Source organism: Rhinopithecus roxellana, chromosome 5 (assembly GCF_007565055.1).
Source record: "Rhinopithecus roxellana isolate Shanxi Qingling chromosome 5, ASM756505v1, whole genome shotgun sequence".
Taxonomy (NCBI): Eukaryota; Metazoa; Chordata; class Mammalia; order Primates; family Cercopithecidae; genus Rhinopithecus; species Rhinopithecus roxellana.
In genome coordinates this window covers 5,732,294-5,744,047 of record NC_044553.1, presented here as the reverse complement: position 1 = coordinate 5,744,047, position 11,754 = coordinate 5,732,294, and the positions used below count along the sequence as shown (strand labels likewise).

The window sequence follows — 11,754 nt, the reverse complement described above, 5'->3', positions numbered from 1 at the left end:
TGTTCCTTGTTTAAATATTTAATATCTTCCATTTTTATTAGGAAAAAATACAATGTAAATTATGAAACAGTAGTGAGTGAATTTTATTTTCCGTAGGATCAATTCAGTATTGTGGTTTTTCCCCTTATTAATAGATTATTTATTTGTCTTCCCTCTGTCAAACCCTGAGCCAACCATGTGGCCCAGGCTGCCTGGGGAGGTACAGGAAAAGGAACACATAGGGCAGACAAGACATGGGAGAAAGAACTGTGGGAGGTGGAGATGGCTCCTTCACATGGCAAAGAGGGTGAGAAAGGCTACCATCAGGCAAAAGAGCCCCATGGCCCCAAGAGGGCAAAGCCCGGATTGGCACAGGAGAAGAGCTGTTGCTTCAGAGATGGGTTCCTGGCATGACCATAATGAGGCTCCCAAACACAATAGCAGTCTCAGCCCCAGAGTCAGCCACACTAACTGTGGCAGCCCCAGCCCAGTGAACTTGGGTGCTGTGTCGATGTCCCTGGGAATGGCTCTGGTTTGGAAGCTGTGGCTATGGGCAAGTGAGGTATGGGGACATGAGACTGCTAAGCTGCTGAGGCTCTCATCTGTCCATGTCTGTGGTCATTTCAGCACCCCTGCAGAGAGTGGATGGCTCAGCAGCTGAGAGGTGTTCCTCACCAAGGAGGAGGTGGAGAGGGACTTGAAGCAGGCTATATTTTCAGAGGTTTGAGGGCTGTGGCAGGAGAACTGCTCCCAGTGCAGAGAAAACCCGTGTGGTGGTTTTTAGATTGGGTTCCCTAGAGGCAGAGCTTGACATGGAGCCCTAGTAAATCCAGTGATTTATTGGGGAAGTACATGCAATAGAAGAGATGGGAGAAAAGTAGGATAAGGCAAGGGAAAAAAGATACATAAGAATGTGATTTCAACTGTAGACTAGCTAGCTCTGGCCCCACAAAGGCCCCACAAGCCCTGGAGTGGAAATTTTACTATTAAATGGATCCCATCTTTTATTTTTATTTTTAGTATGCTTTTACATCTTTTTTTTTTTTTTTTTTTTTTTTTTTTTTTTTTTTTTTTTTTTGTGACGGAGTCTTGCTCTGTTGCCCAGGCTGGAGTGCAGTGGTGCGGTTTCAGCTCACTGCAAGCTCTGCTTCCTGGGTTCACGCCATTCTCCTGCTTCAGCCTTCCGAGTAGCTGGGACTACAGGTGCCCACCACCACGCCCGGCTAATTTTTTGTATTTTTAGTAGAGACGAGGTTTACATCTTTTTGAGACAGTCTTGCTGTGTTGCCCAGGCTGGAGTACAGTGGCATAATCTTGGCTCACTATAACATCCATCTCTCAGGCTCAAGCAATTCTCATGGCTCAGTTCCCCTGAGTAGCTGGGATTACAGGGGTGTGCCACCATGCCTGGCTAATTTTTGTATTTTTAGTAGAGATGGGGTTTCACTATCTTGCCCAGGCTGGTCTTGAACTCCTGGGCTCAAGTGATCTGACCTCCTTTGGCCTCCCAAAGTGCTGAGATTACAGGCGTGAGCCACGAAATTGATCCTACCTTAAAGCATATTCTGTTCAGTCATTGGTCAAGATCTGCCTCCTACGGTGGTGGGTAGGCTTCCTGGGCAAGGCAATTGATGTTTGGCCCAGGTAAATTCTCTTGAAGGGGACAGCTCTAAGTTGTGTTGAGACAATACCGTCGGCCCTCTTAGCATCCATGCGTTCTGCATCCCTGGGATCAACCAACTGCAGATGGAAAGTATTCAGAAATAAAATTGTGTTTGTACTGAACATGTACAGATTTTTTTCTTATTATTTCCTAAACGATACCATATAACAACTACTTACAAAGCATTTACATTGTATTAGGTATGAAGCTAGAGATGAGCTGAAGTATATGGGAGGCTATGCATAGGTTATATGCAAACACCACACCATTTTATATCGGGGATTTTAGCATCTGTGGATTTTGGTATCTGCTAGAGGTCCTGGAACGAATTCCCCATGGAAATTGAGGGATAACCATACTCACAGGCAAGTATTAGCGTGCCAGCTTGTAACGGGGATATACGTGGAGCACCAGCAGCACCCACTAAAGCACACCCTTTACACTGCTCAGATCTTCTCGCTTCTCCGTAAGTTCATTTCATTCTGACACATCTTTAACTCTCTTCCTCAGTCCCTCTTGCACATTCCTCTTACTTCCTGTCCACAGTAAAAAGAAAAAGAAAAAACTGAAAGAGTACAGAAGATTATTAAATGAAAAGGAGGTAGATCCCTTTTTGGATCTACCAACCTCTCTTCTCAGATAAACTCAATTTATCACTCCATAATATATACATTATAGCCCTATGCATAAGGCCATCTCCTAGCTTAAGACAGAGCTCCTGTTCCAGCCATCAGGTTTTTCCTCCCGCCAGCAGGAAGGAGAAAGGGAAAGTGGCAGATTGTGCCCTTTCCTTTAAGGACACGTTCTGGGTGTTTCATCTGGTATTTTCCCTTGCATCTTATCGTTCAGAAGTGAGGTCATATTGGTACACCTCTCTTCAGTGGTGTCAGGGAAATGTAGTCTTTATCCATGTACTCAATTGAAAATGGGAGGTTCTATTATTATAAAAGAAGTGGAGAATGATTGTTGAAGGACAACTAGTGGCATGCTCCATACTGCATATCTACAATAATCTTCTCAGTGGTCTCCTTTATTTTTTAGGCAGTTTGGGTGCGTTAGAAATTCTTGATGACTACTCTACTACTGAAAATGTACTAAAAGAACACTGAAATTTCCAAGTGTACCTTACGGTGTTGCTTCCCTACATTCCTAGTTTGTGATTTTATTTTATAACCTGTTTTACTTTTTTGCTTGACAATATACAGTATCAATGTAATATCTGTCAAAGTATAGTTGAACCATTTTTAATCTTGGAATTTATCATTGTAGAAAAGATTTTTTCCTGCATATTTGCAAGGTTAGGAATGTTAATCAGGATAGGCTTGTATTGCTCCCACACTATTTTTTTTTATTATAAAAATCATATTACTAGTACCACTTTATATTGCAAACTATGGAGTTGCCTTGTTACCTCAAACTCTCTTTTCTGGTGTTATTAAAATAAGAATGGAAATAACTTAGTTTAATTGTATTTCTCTACAATTTGTCTTTATTGTGGCAAGTTAACTACGGTTTCTAACTGCATTTGACTATCACTGAGAAAATTTAAACAGTCTGAAGTAATTATATCATGCCCATGTAGGGAGTAAAGAATAGTGTCTCAGTTGCTGAGACCAACTTCTGCTTTTCATGATGGTGATAAAGGAGACAGTAACTCCCAGCTTATCGTACATGACTCCATAAGGGATGTGTCTCAGGAAATCTCCAGAATGGAGAGTTTGGGTTTGTAAAAACATATGCACTAGAATGTAGCTTCAAATATGTGTGTAGAGAGCCCTATTTTTAAAATACCAACAAAGAAAGATAATGCACAGCATAATATTTCTCTGGTTGGTGAGGATACTTGTGAGATAGTGTTTCTTTATTTTTCACCCTCCAGCGGTGAGTCTCACTGAGAAGCTTGAGATCTTACATTACATAAAGGAGGAATGAGTTGAGGGTTTAAAAAAGGGCTAAACTCCACTTTGGGAGGCCAGGGCGGGTGGATCAACTGAGGTTGGGAGTTCGAGATTAGCCTGACCAACATGGAGAAACCCCGTCTCTACTAAAAATACAAAATTAGCCCAGCGTGGTGGTGCATGCCTGTAATCCTAGTTACTCGGGAGGCTGGGGCAGGGAATCACTTGAACCTGGGAGGCGGAGGTTGCGGTGAGCCAAAATCACGCCATTGCACTTCAGCCTGGGCAACAAGAGCAAAACTCCATCTAAAAAAAAAAATAAAAAGAGCTAAACTGTTATCTGTGTTATCTGGGTGTTGATTCAACAAAAAAATTACTCATCTCTGTTAGAGTTTTTCTATACAAACAAAAAAACCAAATGCTCTAAAAACATGTTAAGTTTCATCCATGTTTTCCAGAGCAACATTCTTCATGGTTGTCTGCTTATGTGCTTCCAGGTTTAGGAACTGGCAGTGGCAAAACTGAGTTGTTTACTGTCTGTGGAATAGTGTTTACTTCTGTAAAGGGTTTTTCCCTAGGACAGTGTTTTCAAAGCACATCTTTTATGCCATGTTCATGTCTTCCTGTCCTCTGTACTCTTATTTTCTTATGATTTTTCTTTGAGTAGACTTCTTCCATTTTAACTTTAAATTCATTTTAAAAGGAAATGTTATATTATTGCTACCAGTAAAAACCAGTTTCTTATCACAAATAGAAGATAACTGCAATAATAAAATTTAAAAGCCCCATGCTGTTATTACAGAGAAAAAATATCAAATTATAAATGCTATAATTATAGAGTATCAAATTGTAAATACTATAATGATTAAAATTACATATAACATTTCAAATATTATAAATGTCATTGATTTATAAAATGCAAAACTAAAAATTAGTTCCTTGAGAAGAATGAAATTTTGGGGGCAGTCAATAATAAGGGAATAGTAGGTTTAATGTTACCTAGTTTAAGACCCAGAGGAAGTTTTACTTCAATAGTATTATTTTTAAATTTTGGTTTTATTTAGTACTGACAGTCTCACTCACATGCGCACATGATCAGAAAGGGCCAAGGACAATTAGTTGCCTTTTCTGATAAAATTACGTATGCTTATACATGTCTAGAAGGAGCACCGTGATGTGTGTGGAATATGCCATATGAGCAGGCATGTTAGAGGTCTAGGCCATTGTTTATTATTAGCAATGCTTCCAGACAGTTAAGAAGTTCAGTTGTTAAAGATCTGAAACACTCACGCCTATGCCAGGGTGCAGTGCTTTATTCAATCTGAATAAGATGGTTTACTGCAGCCGTAACAACTATTATCTCATTCTAAGCCACAATATCTGTGGGTGTGTTATATTAGGTATATATATATATATATATTTTAATAAGATACAATAAAATAAATACCCAATTATTAAAAAATGTTTGCTGGCATAAATTCTAATTCAGTGGATGCCACCTCATTATATTGTCCATGAGGGAGGAGATCCACACACACTTGGTCCAAGTAACAATCTGTTTATAGAAGAGAGATGATTTAAGGAGCTAGTAAGAGATTTTCATCTGTAGCACAAGATATTTATTTGCATTTTTGAATGTGAGATTTTTCAGAGAAAAGTATGTGTTTTAAGATATTTCAGAAAAATTAAATTCTGCATCCCACCCCAGTGCATTTCTTTTAAGACTGCATTTACCCAAAATGCAGAGGCAGATTCCATGTTGGTATTTGATAAAATAGCAGAAGTAATTCCTGGAAGTTTCTGGGAGACCTTGTCATTTGATATTACTTTTATATAAATAAACCATTACTAACCCAGAATTAGGGAAGTAGCAGATTTTCTAGAGCAGCATCAGTCTTTTGACGGGACAAAAGTGTTTATCACTCTCAAATTTGCAGCTCATTTTGCTGTTAGCATAAAAGCAGAGGCTTTGAAACTATACCATAAAGGTTAGAAATGAGAAACCATCCCTGAACACTCTTAAGATCTTGTAAGAAATTACTTGGCTTTGTCATTTCTATCAATAAGTGACCTTTCGGTAAACATGATTGAAACTCAAAATCAAAATTTAAAAGGTAGAAGGCAATAGCTTAATAGATTTTATGTTTGGAAGTATTTTAGTTTGGAAAGAGCCTTTTTTTTTTTTTTTTTTTTTTTTTTTTTTTTGGCCAGCAAAATGTATATTGGACCCAGTTTCCAAAGGTTGCTTTGAGCTCTCCAGTTCTTATAATGTTGGGACTTGGAGATCTAAGCTATTTCCACTGCCACTTTCTTCAATGGATGAAGAGACAGAAATGATTAAAGATGCTTATCTTCAATTTACCAGTTAGGGATTTAAAAATGTTTTCTGAAATGACTTCAGCAATCACTTACTGAGGGTGATAGTTGCTGGTATCACTGACCTTTGCCCTAGAGATGTTCACATCCAGTGACAGAGGCAGGCATTTACATAATGCAAGCCAAATGGTGATGAATGATCTATATCTATTTAAAGTGGGAAAATGTGGGAGAGAAGAGGAAGCAATTAATTCTTGGCTGGGGACAGCTTTGCAGGAGCAATACTTCAGTGGAACTTTTAAAAATAAGGAGTTTGCCTGATGGAAAATGAGAATAAGGCATTTGAGGTAGAAGCACGGTGGCTTGATCAAAGATGAATGAGTCACCCTGTGGGACTGAGGCGGGTGGTGGTAGAAATGAGGGGAATCTAGGGCATGTTGGGATCTCTTGGGAAGGTTTTTGAATTCTATACCGTAGACTTTGGACATTATCCTATAGTAGGTGATGAACCATCACAAAGTTGAATAATGGAATGATACCATTCAACTGGTTTTACAAAAGATAACTGGGAGCAATTTGGGTGGGGAGGACTGGAAGCAGAAAAACCAATAAGGGGCTTATGCAGTCACCTGGGTGAGAGGTGACGATGAACTAGTGAAGGCAAATGAGATGAAGATACAGACTCAAAAGATAGATTAAACACAGAATCAACAGAACTTAGCTACTGATGGACATGTAAGTAAATAATGGTAATTCAGTGTTAGTTCTGTAATAAAGGCATATACAGGCTACTGTGAAAGACCAGAGAAAGTTTCACAGATGGTTGACCTGGCAACTGCATGTCAGCAGTTTTTATTGTAGTTGGGTTTCACTTGAGAGTCACCTGGGAATCTTAAAAAAATCCATCAGGCTGAGCGTGGTGGCTCACACCGGTAATCCCAGCACTTTGGGAGGCCAAGGCGGGTGAATCACTTGAAGTCAGGAGTTTGAGACCAGCCTGGCCAACATCGTGAAACCCTGTCTCTACCGAAAATAGAAAAATCAGCCAGGTATGGTGACACATGCTTGTAATCCCAGCTACTTGAGAAGCTGAGGAAGGAGAATCGCTTGAACCCCGGGAGCAGAGGTTGCAGTGAGCTGAGATGGTGCCACTGCACTCCAGCCTGGGTGACAGAGAGAGTGAGAGTCCATTAAAAAAAAAAAAAAAAAATCTATCAATGCTTAATGCCCACCCCCAGAAAGTCAGATTTAATTAGTCTGGTATTGAGCTGGATCATAGATGATTTACAAAACTTTCCAGATGATTTTAATTTGTAGCCAGGGTTGAGGTCCATTGCCATAAGCAGTTTGTTGTGTTTGAAGTATGGTGTGTGTAGAAGAGCAATGTTAGATGATGTTGGAGGTTAGTCCTTAGACACTATACTAGGGTGTTATTATCTTCTAACTGGGACATTTTTAGAGTAAAAGGAAGCTGAGAATTAACCTGGTACAACATGTGTAAATTAGGACTGTCTCAGGGAAACCTGGATGTGTGTGGTCCCACCATCATAGGAACTATGGGGAAGCTTTGAAGGTTTCTAAGTAGGGGGAGTATGTGAACTAAACATTGTTTTTTGAACCATTTTAGCTACAGCAGTGTAGAGAAGGGATTGGAAGGGAGAAAGATTGAAATCAGGGAAGCTGATTAGAAAATGACTGTAGTCATTTAGATGAGTGAGACAGCAACTTGAATTAAAGATTTGGCCCTGGAATGAGAGAGGAAAAAAAAAAAAAACAATACTTGACAGGTGTCAAGGAGTTGGGTTGGCTGGTGTCATAGCAAAAATTGTGCCAAAATTAAACAGACAAGACAACAGACTTTTTTCAAGGATATTGTCATGGGGAGAGAGAACAGAACTCTGAACTCAACTCTACGGAAACGGAGGGTGGGAGGATTTTTAACAGCTGAATTGAGAGGGAGAACAGAGGTGGTTTGTGTTTGCTAATTGGCTTTACCCAAAGGAAGAGTCAACTTTCTCTTATGGATAGGAGATAGTTTTACAACTTAGAGCAAGGTGCTGGCTGAAGTTAGGTTCCTACCCTCCCACACAGCCTGGGACTATCTTCCTTGACATTTACATTTTCAAAGAGATGGTTCTCAAGTCCTTGAGAAAAACAGGCCTAGGTTGAAAAACTGGCAAGAGGCTTCTAAAAACATTTACACACATCTCAAAAGGACAGAGAAAGTATTTACGCATTTCCCAAAGTAAATGCTCTAAGAAAAGGGAGATCAGGGCCTAGAGTCAAGAAGCCTCTCTAAAGTTTTGTCAAGCTGAGGGGAATGTGAAGGCTGTCTTGGTCAGTGGACATGGATATGGGGGTTGAGGGGAAGGGAGGAGTTTAGAATGATTGGAGTCTAGAATGGTTTCTGGCTTAGGTTCTGGGTGGATGTTGATGCCATTTACTACCACTGTAGAGAAAACAGGAGGAAGAGAAGATTGGTGAAAAAGACAAAATAAGTTTTGGAGAGACTGAGCTTGTAGTGCTTTTAGTATATCCAAGTTGAGTTGGATGTATGGGTCTGTGACTCAGGAGTGGTGTTGGGCAGGTTTGGGAGGTAGGTTTAGGTGTAGTGAAAATACAGAGCTAGTAGCAGCAGCTTTTTTTTTTTTTTTTTTTTTTTTGAGACGGAGTTTTGCTCTTGCTGCTTGGGCTGGAGCGCAATGGTGCGATCTAGGCTCACTGCAATCTCCGCCTCCCAGGTTCAAGGGATTCTCTTGCCTAGCCTCCCAAGTAGCTGGGATTACAGGCATGCACCACCATGCCCGGCTAATTTTGTATTTTTAGTAGAGACGGGGTTTCTCCATGTTGGTCAGGCTGGTCTCAAACTCCCAACCTCAGGTGATCTGTCTGCCTTGGCCTCCCAAAGCGCTGGGATTAGAGGCGTGAGCCACCGTGCCCAGCCAGCAGCTTCTGTGTTAACTCATTGCACAACTTATGTTTTGGTGGGACTAGTCTTGCACTCCCCTACTCCCAGTTGAGGGAGAATTCATATGGATTAAATGGAGTTTTGTGAAACAGTAAGATGTATCTAGTAAGTGCCCAATTCATTTGGTTAGTTTTATTATTATGGTTAACTAGAGGCTAAGGTAAATCAGAACAGGGGAATCAAATGGTCAACTGGTAAGTGTTACTGTAAAGGTGTTTCACTGTATTTTAGTGGCTGTAGGACAAGTAGTTTTTACCGGAAATTCATTTTCATTAGAATTAGCAAACAAAAACAAAACAAAAAAACCAACAAAAAAAGCAAAAAGGCAGCTCTCTAGAGTTCACATTCTGAATTTTTGCAAGACAACTGAGATTCCTTCTTCTGGACTGAGAAATAAGGAATCTCCTTGAAAGTGAAAAGAATAACCCCAAATAAAACCCAAACCAAAAGTGGTTTGTTTTTAGAGTTTCATCAAGTGGTGGGAATGGAAAACAGCAGCAATTCGTCTGTTATCTTTGACTCAGTTCCTGCCTACTTTTCCTAGGGGTTTAAGGTCTGTTCCTTTGCTGGAAAATATCTTACAAAGAAGTAATTGGGGAAAAAGATTCACGTCTTAGTTGCATCTTCCCCTGTGTGCTCCTGGAGCTTCATATGCTTATGGGAAGCCCAGAGCAGTGTCTTAATTGTAGGAATTTTCTGAAAAATGGAGAATGGATACTTCTGCACTATTGTGTTATGACTGGACAGCAGCCCAGCAGAGAATTGGATTTGCTTGTGACAGCCTGACAGTATCCTATGTCCAGTAATGGCTGGTTCTGACATTTAAATGGTGAGGGATGGAAGTGTGTGAACTGTCGATCTCTAACCTACCCTTGACTTCAGGGGCCGATGACAATTGTTCTTACTCTTTAGAATTTGGCATTGAAGTTTGTTTACAGCTGACAAAACTTTCCTGTTATTAAGACCCAAATTTAGATTGGTGTTCTAAGAATTCTCCAAAGGCTGTCCACATGCATTTTGAAGAGCCCTTTGAACATCAAATGGCTCTCACAAAAGAAGGCTTCTTATCAACTGAATGTGAAGGGGAACATTATTCAAAGGAAAAAAAAATCCCACCCCAGGCTTTTTGTGAGGTAAACCATGGAAGAGAGCTCTGGGTTGGAAAATTGCTTTCTCTTAAGCTTATTATCAGACAAAGACTGTAGGGTTCTTATATTTTGCCTGTCCGTATGTGCTGGGATCCTTGAGAAAGGTAGTTTTTTTTCTCTGGTCCTGAAATATTTTTAATGTCTTTTAGATTTTTTGGTGTACTTTAGTGGCTGTGCCCTTTCTGGAGCAAGTGGGTATTGACCAGAAGTTCATTTTCTTTAGAGTAAGTGAACAAGCAAACAAAAGCAAAGGGGCAGAGTTCTCCTGCAGAGGCCACTTTCTGAATTTTGCAAGCTAGTGAAGAATCATCTGGGAATCGTGTATCTCCTGGAAAAGTTAAAAACAGGAAAAACCAAAATAAAATCCCAATCAATCACACACACAAAATCTGTTGTGGGGAGGAGGGTGCTGCCAGTTTTCAGTGGCAGAGGAGTAACAGCTGGAGTCTAGCTGGGAGGGCAAGTGGGCTGGGCTGGATTCATGCTGCAAGGTCTTAGTTGGAAGGAAGCTGTCAGATAACAACATGATATATTATCCTTTGCAGACAAACCAATACACATAAAAATAAATAGCAATCAATGTTAAGATCCCATAGCGCACGTCGACACATGCAAGCACAAACCTCACAAACAGATTAGTCTGCCCTGCTTCCCTGTTCATGTGAGATTTAGGGGGAGGATAGGGGGAGGAGGAGGGATGAAGAGATGTCACTCTCTAATCACCCTAGGTAGGTCTTGATGCTGATATGGTGGGTGAAGAAACTAATAGTCAAATATCAGGTGTTTTTGGAAGGTAGAGTCTATTTTAAAACAATTGACTCGGGATTCCATTTTGAAGTTTAGCTAGAGTGTCTGGGACTGACATGGAGTGTCAATAGTTTTCTTTTAAAATAAAATGATGCAGTTTATTTTTTACCATGACACTGCTCCTGCTAACTGAGGTCTAAGTTAAATTGTTGAAAAAGGAGAGTCATTTCAGGCAGTCTTTCATTTTTGCCCTATGGCTGACCCCCACTGATTTTTAGCTCAGTATCATTTTGTTATTAGACTCAAAAATCTGACCTCAAGGGATCCTTTAATGTGTGGATTTTCGACATAGACCTTACTGTGAATGACTAGGTTAATCTCCTGAGTTTTGAGAGCCAGTTTTGTCCCTTGAGTTTCTAAGTACCAGAAACCTTCTTCTTTAAAAAATGTTGAGACTATGTAATTTGTAAATTCACTACAGATGATCAATTACACAGAATGGATTTTTTTGGTCCCACATTATCACTTGTATTTATTCCCTAAGATTAGATGCAACAATGTTGAATTCCAATATGTGCTTCCAGAAAGTGGTTATAGCAAAATGAAACAAAACTAGGACCTCTGATTTAAATGCAGCATTGCCATCTGTTTGCAGGGATTGCAGAATCCAAAAAGAGATAAGGTGATTCCAGAAGGGTAATATTTCCAGAACAAAGCAAAGCTTACCCTCACCCATGAGTGTAAAACTAACATCCTCACTGTTGATCCAACACAGTTTTCACAATAATGCCAGGCAAGTCTCAACATCATATCAGTGGCTTTCCAACGTTTTGGACCATGACTACAGTAAGAAGTATTGTTAGCCAGTGTACACACATAGTTTATTTTAGGAGAAAAATACAGGTGATACACTCTGATTCCTTGCCCCCTCTCATGTTTCTGCCTATTCTATTTTTTTCTACCTTGCCCCCAGTACTGGCATGATCTGGGTTCACATCCCACTAAGAGTTGCAACCTCCTGTTTGAAACCCCTGA

General features: G+C 40.1%; 1 pseudogene; it reads right to left on the bottom strand.

The window, feature by feature from the left end:
* Positions 1–270: 270 nt before the first annotated feature.
* LOC104657175 lies at positions 271–11,069 on the bottom strand (annotated as a pseudogene).
* Positions 11,070–11,754: the final 685 nt, after the last annotated feature.